We start from the raw sequence: 9,065 nt of genomic DNA, 5'->3' as shown, positions 1-9,065 counted from the left end.
ATTGTTTTTAGCTTTATTTTTTATGTTTTATTAATTTTGCTGTTCTCAGCTCAACTCAATTTTTGTTTATTTTACTGTTCTTAGCTGTTTTTTTGTAAAGAAGGCCAAATATGAGTGGAAATGTTGAAAATCAGTTGTATAGGTGCACTGCACGTAAAGGCACATTTTAACTATCAGACACAAAGTATTACTCATAAATATTTTCTGTTCAAATTAAACATTACATGCATTTATTCACTTAACAATTGAAACTCAAATTTAAAGTATGAGAATGTGAGCGTGTACTTGTCTACTTGTTCATGTGTGTGTGTGTGTGTGTATGTGTGTGTGTGTGTGTGTATGGTGATTCTGGGAAGGCAGAAAACTTCAATAAAATTGGCCACATCAATCAAGTGGAAGAAAGTCCAAGCATTCAGTGACATGCCATTCAGTTGAAGCATTTGTAATGTCTAAAACGTTTGCTGCAAGAGAGTTTCACTCTTGACTAGTTGAAGTACATCCGCATGGTATGAAAGCTTTCTCCTGTAATTGATTCAGTTTCTATGAAAGAGACTTTACTAAAGAAAGAGAGTTCTCACACTGAGTCAGCACATGCAAATATCTGAAACCCCAGCGGTGGCTGTGAAAATACAAATGAGTGTGTGAATGTGAGTGTGTTTCTCTGCTGCAACTGCTGAAATTGTAACATTTATAACACAGATATCTGGAATGAACCCTCTGTCAACCTGTGGGTTATGGAGTCTATGTGTTTGTTTGTGTTGTCATAGCTTTAACAGTGTAATGTTTCACTTTGTGATTTCATGCTGGGGATTTTTGCTACTACCTCACCCGGTCTAAGGGGGACATTAAATACTAAGTTGATTTTTTCTTACTAGATATTTAAGACAATGCTTCTTTTAAAAGCTTTAGCCTGAAATACAGATGCATTTACTTTTTTTTTTACCTTTGTGACCTATTTCCTTATTTAAGAGCCAATTTATCATATTCAAATAAAATAATACATTTGTAAAAATGGTGTCTGACATTTGTCAACAGATTGAACTCTTCAGATTATTTTCTTTCTGTCTCTCGCTTTCTCTCTTTCTGTGTTTGTGGTTGCACACCTGTCCAGAGCTCTGCACACAAACACCTGCTCTTTAGTTAAAAAGCTAATCATAGAGCTGATGGATCCTGACCTACTCTCAACTTGAGCCTCATTCTAATTTCACTCACCCAAAACATATACAAATAGTTGAGCTTGCACATGATGTGCCACACTACATGCACACACACAAATCCTAAGTAATGGACTCCGGGAATCTGGCATGAGCCAATTGAGTTTCTTATAGTTCAGCTACTTTCATAATAGTGTAGCTTTCCAGTAACAAAGCTACTTTATGAAAGGCTGTTGTAAATGTCTAAGCTGGGAGAATAATCAAACCGGCTCACCTCAATGGTCCTCTATTCCTCTTTTAAATGTAGCATATAGGAAAGCTTGATTCATTTAAGTGAAGTGAATCAACTCATCCTTATCAGCCCACTCGCACATGCAATGTTGGGAAGTCTGATTCATTCTAGTGAATAGGTTCATCCTTAATAGTCTGCTCTCATATATGTAGGACTGGGAAGGTGGACTCATTCTAGATTCATTCTAATAAATCGGTTCAAACAACGTGGTCCTTTACTCTCATATGTAGAGCTGAAACTTCCTATTCATTTCAGTGAATTGGTTCATAACAATCCGCTCTCATATGTATCGTTGGAACGTTAGATTAATTATAGTGTATTGGTTCATTTAGACAATTCCTTTAATTCATTTAGTTCATTTAATTTAACCAAATTAAACAAAAGGATTCACCAATTCTAGTCCATGTATACGTTGTTTATGTAATGTTTTGTTGTATTTAGTATAAATTTACATCCACAAGAGATTGTCCATTGTTTGTAAACCCTTCATTTCTTTTGAATGAGAAAAAAAATTGATGTTACAATTGGAGCACCCATCATTCATAAAGTGCCCCTTGTATGTTAGCTTATTAAATATTCTGGCTAAGTGCTCTCAGCTCTAATTAACAAATTTTACCATATTTAAATCCATTCCACAGATTTTCAACCAAAAAGCACAGAAAAAGAGTCTCCAGATATCGTCTGGCCCTGGTGACATCCACAAGCTGACTCATCACAGAACTCATGTTCACATGTACACAGAACTTTATTATCTGAACATTAAAGCGTGTGTGTATTGCCGTGTTTGATGTGTCTAAAGGTAATAGCCCCAATAAGACTCTCCCATTCTCTGTTTAGACATAATGAGAATAATAGTTGTGCTCCATCAAACAGATCTGTGCTTTCACTGTCTGGCCAGATCCTCAACCCAGACCTCGTCTAATGACTGTTTATCAGTACTTACGTTTATTAAAGACACACAGAAAAAGGTTGGAGGTGAAACGGGCCAGAAAGTTATTGTTTACAAGACAACAACCACGTCATGTGGCGGCATTGTGAATAAAAGCTGATTTAGTACAAAACCAAAGTCTAAAAACAGTTAACTTAAGCCTCATTGACTACATTTAAGCACACACACTGATGCATGCATGCTTCAACAAAGGAATTCTAACCCTTGGGGCATGTCAAGGAGAGAAAGGTAGAGTTCAGACAGAAGGGAGGAATGAAGATTGAGTGAGTGAGTGAGTGAGTGAGTGAGTGAGTGAGTGAGTGAGTGAGCATATGGATGAATAAATGAAAAATGTGCAGCAGAGAGATGGCTACTTTGTAAATAAGTTACTGTTTGATGTTGGTTTCACACAGAAGCAACAGGACTGCAGATGAATATGCTGCTATGGTGAACCGCAGGGGGTCTGTGAGGGATGATACAGCACTAGTTTAATAATGAATCCTAAAGCCTTCATTTCCCCAAAGCCCAGCGTCCACAGCCTTCTTCTCACGCACACATCCCCCTAGAGAGAGACTGCAGTGGGGGAGAGAATGTGTGTGTTCCTCAATGAGTGGCTTTGATGTGAGTATTTTCATCCTTATGATGATTTTGGGAAAAAAAAGTCATACATGTTTGAGAATTTTCATTTTGGGGTGAACTATCCCATTCTTTTTTTTTTTTCTTTTTCTTTGGGTGAACTAGCACAGTCTTAAAAATAATGGTTCTAAAGGGTTGTAGCAGAACCATTTTCGGGTTTCCCAAATCATTTTTCAGTGAACAGTTCTTAAAAGAACCATTCTATTCTTAGTGTAAAGAATATTTTAACCTAACACTTTAATCTAAATAACGTTTTCCACTATAAATAACCTTTTTGAGAATGAAAAGTTTCTAATGGATGTTAAAGGTGCTTCATGGAACCATAGATGCAAATAGAGAACCTTTATATTTAAGAGAGTAAGTAGGTCACGTATAGCATATATTTTCATAAATATTATTTTCCGTTGCTTAGCAAATGTCCTTTATCCATAATGGCTTACATAGTTTTACATTGATTACTGGTTTATGTGTTACCTATTGGAACAAACTGATGCTTAGCTCCTTAGCCTTGAGCAAGAACACATTTCTATTAATTTGTTACTTTATGTTTTGCTATGAACCCTACAAGACCACCACATGAAATGCTAAAGGAAAAAAATAAGAGCGTTGCAGAAGACAGTGTTTTTATTTGAAAAGATAAGGAGAAATGTAATAAAAAGGCATTGTCTGAAAAGTTTCTGAGTGAGTAAGGGAGTGAGGGAGAGAGAGAGAGAGAGAGAGAGAGGTGGACGATGACACAGGGTAAGAATTTGGAATGTGAAAAGATGAGTAATGTTATTGCTCAACCCACATCACAAAGCCACAATGCCTGGAGCTATGACAAGCTGAGTGCATATCTTCATACTTCCATCCATCCCTTCATCCCCTCATCTCTCTGTACTTTTTGCATTCTTTATCCCTTCATTTGTCCAGTTGTCTATCATTATTATGGGTACTGTATCTATTTTAAGTTAAAGATTTAATCGAATATCCAGTCCCTATAGAGTAAGTTACAGGGAGATACAACAGTGGCTTTCAAAGGGCGCTAATAGGCTGTACAGTCCAACAGCACTGGGTCTTTTCAGTGTTTTTATGAGTGATATATACCAGCTTGTTGCATGTCAGGGTTTGCACGTTTCAGACAGACCGTTAGTCTGTGTGTTCTACTGGTGGAGATTTGACTTTTTCTGTCATAGTAACACCAGTAGGTGACAACAAATAACCGTCTTTATGAGTGAGTCATTTGAATCACTCAGTCAACTGATTCGTTCAAAAGACTGATTCATTAAAGAAGGAAACAGGGAATTATTTTCATTTTGTGGTAAAAAAAACAAAAAAAACATAACTGGCAATATTGGGTCTAAATGTAAGTTACTCAATACTGAATTGTTGTTTAATGAACACTTAAGAAATGCTGCTGTCACAATTTTGCTGTTGGTCTGAAAATCAGCGTGGCAGTGATTACATGCAGCATCCTTCCTACAGTTGTGCTGTGAGTGAGTTAAAGGAACACTCCACTATTTTTGAAAAATTGTGAATAAAAGCTGATTTAGTACAAAACCAAAGTCTAAAAACAGTTAACTTAAGCCTCATTGACTACATTTAAGCACACACACTGATGCATGCATGCTTCAACAAAGGAATTCTAACCCTTGGGGCATGTCAAGGAGAGAAAGGTAGAGTTCAGACAGAAGGGAGGGATGAGGAATGAGTGAGTGAGTGAGTGAGTGAGTGAGTGAGTGAGTGAGTGAGTGAGTGAGTGAGTGAGTGAGTGAGTGAGTGAGTGAGTGAGTGAGTGAGTGAGTGAGTGAGTGAGTGAGTGAGTGAGTGAGTGAGTGAGTGAGTGAGTGAGTGAGTGAGTGAGTGAGTGAGTGAGTGAGTGAGTGAGTGAGTGAGTGAGTGAGTGAGTGAGCATATGGATGAATAAATGAAAAATGTGCAGCAGAGAGATGGCTACTTTGTAAATAAGTTACTGTTTGACGTTGGTTTCACATAGAAGGGACAGGACTGCAGATGAATATGCTGCTATGGTGAACCGCAGGGGGTCTGTGAGGGATGATACAGCACTAGTTTAATAATGAATCCTAAAGCCTTCATTTCCCCAAAGCCAAGCGTCCACAGCCTTCTTCTCACGCACACATCCCCCTAGAGAGAGACTGCAGTGGGGGAGAGAATGTGTGTGTTCCTCAATGAGTGGCTTTGATGTGAGTATTTTCATCCTTATAATTTTTCATTTCATTTGCATATGCAAGTACATTTGTCTTTGTGTTGCGGATATTTAAATATTGACTATCTGCGCATGTTTTAATGTGATCATAATGTGTGTGTGATGTAATACTGTTTTGCTTGGTCAGCGAGGTCAAGGAGGTAGGTCTGTTACCCTCTGGGGAGAGGATTATCTGCCATCTTCAGTCTGGATAGAAAACAGACACACATAGCATAAAAATACCAGTTAGCTCTTTGATAAATTAGAAGTAAATTAATTTTCATTTTCAGGCTCATGACAAGATGAATCACTGCAAGCCAGCCATAGACAGTGATATATAAAAGATGGATTTTTTTAAAAATGGTATTTATTTATTTATTTTGGAATACAAAACTGATTAACTGATTAATAAAATAAATAAATAACCTCAAAATATTTCATTTTGTGTTCCACAGAAGAACATGTTTGGGACAACATGAGAGAGCAAATGATGATAGAATTTTCATTTTTGGGTGAGCTATCCCATTCATATTTGGGGTGAACTAGCACACTCTTAAAAATAATGGTTCTAAAGGGTTGTTTTCAAGGCAATGCTATAGCAGAACCATTTTCGTGTTCATTTCGTGAAAAAAATTTCAGTGAACAGTTTCAGTGAATTTTCAAGAACCATTCTCACCGCTGATTCACATAAAAACACACGCCTCCTCCTTTACTCTTCAATGAACTTGAAGTACGATCCGCTCGGAATAAGTAGAATCCCCACTGATGTAATGCGAAATCCGGGACACTCTCATTCAACCAGGTCTCGGTGAAGCATAACACGGAACAATTAGCCATGTCTCTCCTGTTGCTTAGCAAAAGAGTCAGTTCATCCTGTTTGTTGGCAAGCGAGCAGACGTTGGAGAGTAAAATACTCGGCAATGGTGTTCGATGTTTCCGTTTCCTAAACTGAACCAAAGCGCCGGCTCTTCTGCCTCTTTTCCTCCCACGTGGAGCTCCGAAACAGGGAGCGCTAGCATCTGTGCTAACAATATCCACGGGCCTGATGGCAAAGTCCTCTGAGTAGAAATGTAATTTGGGCTGACATTCAATCATACTGTCCCTTATATGCAAAAGCTCCACTCTACTGTATGACATCATGCCCCCAACACAGTCCAGCCGAAAACAACACACAACTACACATAACAGAGAAGAGAGCAACACCATGTCGCCATAGAACGGCGCCATCTTGGTCATATGTTTAATTAAAAAAAAATAGCCTTTCATTTTTTGTCTAAATGTCATTATTTGATCTTCCAGTGAACTGACAAGCTTCTTTCTGGTTACATATATGCCAGACTTTTCCATCTCCAATCCTTTAGTCTGCTTAAACCCCGCCTTTTTCTTACAATCAACCTCAATCTTGCATCCAGTATTTATCTGTATTTTTTAATAGTCTGTTTCATATGGATGTACGGCACAATGTGGATGAAAAGATCTGTTGCTGCTTCTGTTTCATCACAAGTTGAGTGATTGAGTGAGCGAGGAGTAAGTGAATGATGAGGAACTTGTCTCTTTTGTGAGATGTCACTAATTTGCTTGGTCATTGAAGAAATAGATTCGAGGGCAAAGGCTATGCTAGAGTTCATCAGCAGGTGTCTACAGACACAGGCTCCTCTCTTTCTCACACACATGTACACTTTAAGTAGCCTAAGTGTGTGATTTCTTCTACAAAGACCATAAGGACAAATGTTCTGATGAAAAAGTGACACCTTTCTCAACCTATCCTTTATTCATTGTGTTTTTCGGCCTTGCATCTCTCACTACTTAACAGAGTTTCGTTTCCTCACGATCCTGACTGGGTGGCTGAGGGCTGGGAAAACTGTGAAGGAGGATTTCCCATGAGCCTTGGCATAGTGTTAAAGAAACACCTGCTGGGTTCAAACCCAAAGCCACCCGGCATAACGTTCATTCCACACGTATCATACACTACACTGTTTTAAGAGCACTGGAATACCCTGTACAACCAAAGATTTTACTAAAGATCACAGAGCATCATATTCAGTACCCGTGCGATCAGATCCAGTCTTGGACCTGACCTCCATTAGCAGAGAAAACAAGAGTTTCCCAGACTGATCATCAAGTGCACTGAAGATAACGACAGATAGGAGGCAGGAGCAGCCTTCACTCCTCTTCTGTTCACATCAACATTCAAAGTTTCATACACACACAAATGACATGTGTTCACCAAAACATCTTATGTGATTAGAGAGCTCTGTGTGTGCTTTCTGTCTTTCCCAAGCCTATCTGTAATGCACACATCTGCACTCTCTCTAAGGTAATTCGGCCATCTGCACACTGATAATTTTATTACACGAACAAGGATATGAAGCGTTTTTAGCATTTAAATTTTGATTTTCATGAAAGTTCAAAGTTAGGGGTGATTCAAGCAGAACACTTATCAAAACATGAAACATGGTGTAGGGAAAGGGAAAAAAAAACACAAGGTCAAGAAGATTAGTTTTGTTCTTTTAATAATAAGCGCTGTGTCGTGTGTGAGACACTGCAAAAGACACTAGAACAACAGTCAAACATATCCAGCTCATGTTTACATAGAAAAACAATGGAAATGTGGTGCAGTGGAATGCAAAAACATGTTTATGAACAGCCCTTTAAACTCATAAAAACAACTAGACAGCACTTAAGACTAGAATATGACAGAAATATAAAATGCTGCATTAAATATGAACAAATGTACTTATTTTGGTTGGTCACTATGGTTGGTTTATTATAAGCTATGACACAAGTGCAGTGCATGTTTATAATAAACAGAAGGTTATTGTCAGTTGGTGTGGGCGCTAATGTAGTTATCGTTGTTCATATGAATAGGCCTTTAGTCTTTTCAGTGGTAAACCCAGGCAGAATCTGTAGACAATTTATTTATGTATTTCTATTTAAATGGCGCTGAGAGTTAAACACATCTATTTGTAGCTTAAAGTAATTAGTCAAACTATTTAATAAACAAACATCCAGGTTTTAGTGATGTGCACTGTGGACTTGAAATCGTAATACACTATTGTAATGTAACCTTTTTATCTTTTAATTATTCATATACTGTACAGCTGTCAGAAAGGTATGTGGGTATCATCATAGATCTGTGTTATTGTTTATGTTTACAGTATAGAGACAGAGGGAATGGGTGACATGTTCATCTTCAGTATGTGCTGGAGGGGCAAAGGTGCTCCTCTCACAGGTGGTATGACCACAGGACTGTTTGTGTGTGTGTGTGTGTGTGTGTGTGTGTGTGTGTGTGTGTGTTCATTACCCACAGCTGCAAGTTCTTCAAACTCAAGATCTTCAACTTCCTCAAGCTATAGAGACCCAGACAGAGTGTGACAGGCAGATGATTTCAATACAAAGTTTGAGGAAAGTAATAATAAACACTAAAGCACTATAACAATAATAATAATAAAAACAATAAATAAATAAAAAGGGGGCTTAAATTTAAGATTGATGTAGTTGATTTACATATAAAATGTCCATCCATTTGGATTACACAGTTTTAGGGAAAATAATAATAGTAATAATAATAATAATAACAACAGCAAAATAAATTCTAAAAAAAAATCATGGCATAGTTTATTAATGAACTATTTGCATATCTATTTGATTTTATTTAAAAAAAATATTTTCATGATACATTTATTAAAATTGCTTAGAATCAGTATAAATCTGTTCATTGTGAAAATTACATTCATTCAAGTCAAGTCAAGTCAAGTCACCTTTATTTTTATAGCGCTTTATACAATACTGGTTGTGTCAAAGCAGCTTTACAGTGTTAAACAGGAAAATAGTTTGTCAATAATGCAAGAAGACAATAACAGAGTCATT

This window comes from Sinocyclocheilus anshuiensis, unplaced genomic scaffold (assembly GCF_001515605.1).
Source record: "Sinocyclocheilus anshuiensis isolate Anshui unplaced genomic scaffold, SAMN03320099.WGS_v1.1 scaffold152, whole genome shotgun sequence".
NCBI lineage: Eukaryota > Metazoa > Chordata > Actinopteri > Cypriniformes > Cyprinidae > Sinocyclocheilus > Sinocyclocheilus anshuiensis.
The sequence above is the reverse complement of the archived record's forward strand: the minus strand, read 5'-3'. Positions refer to the sequence as shown.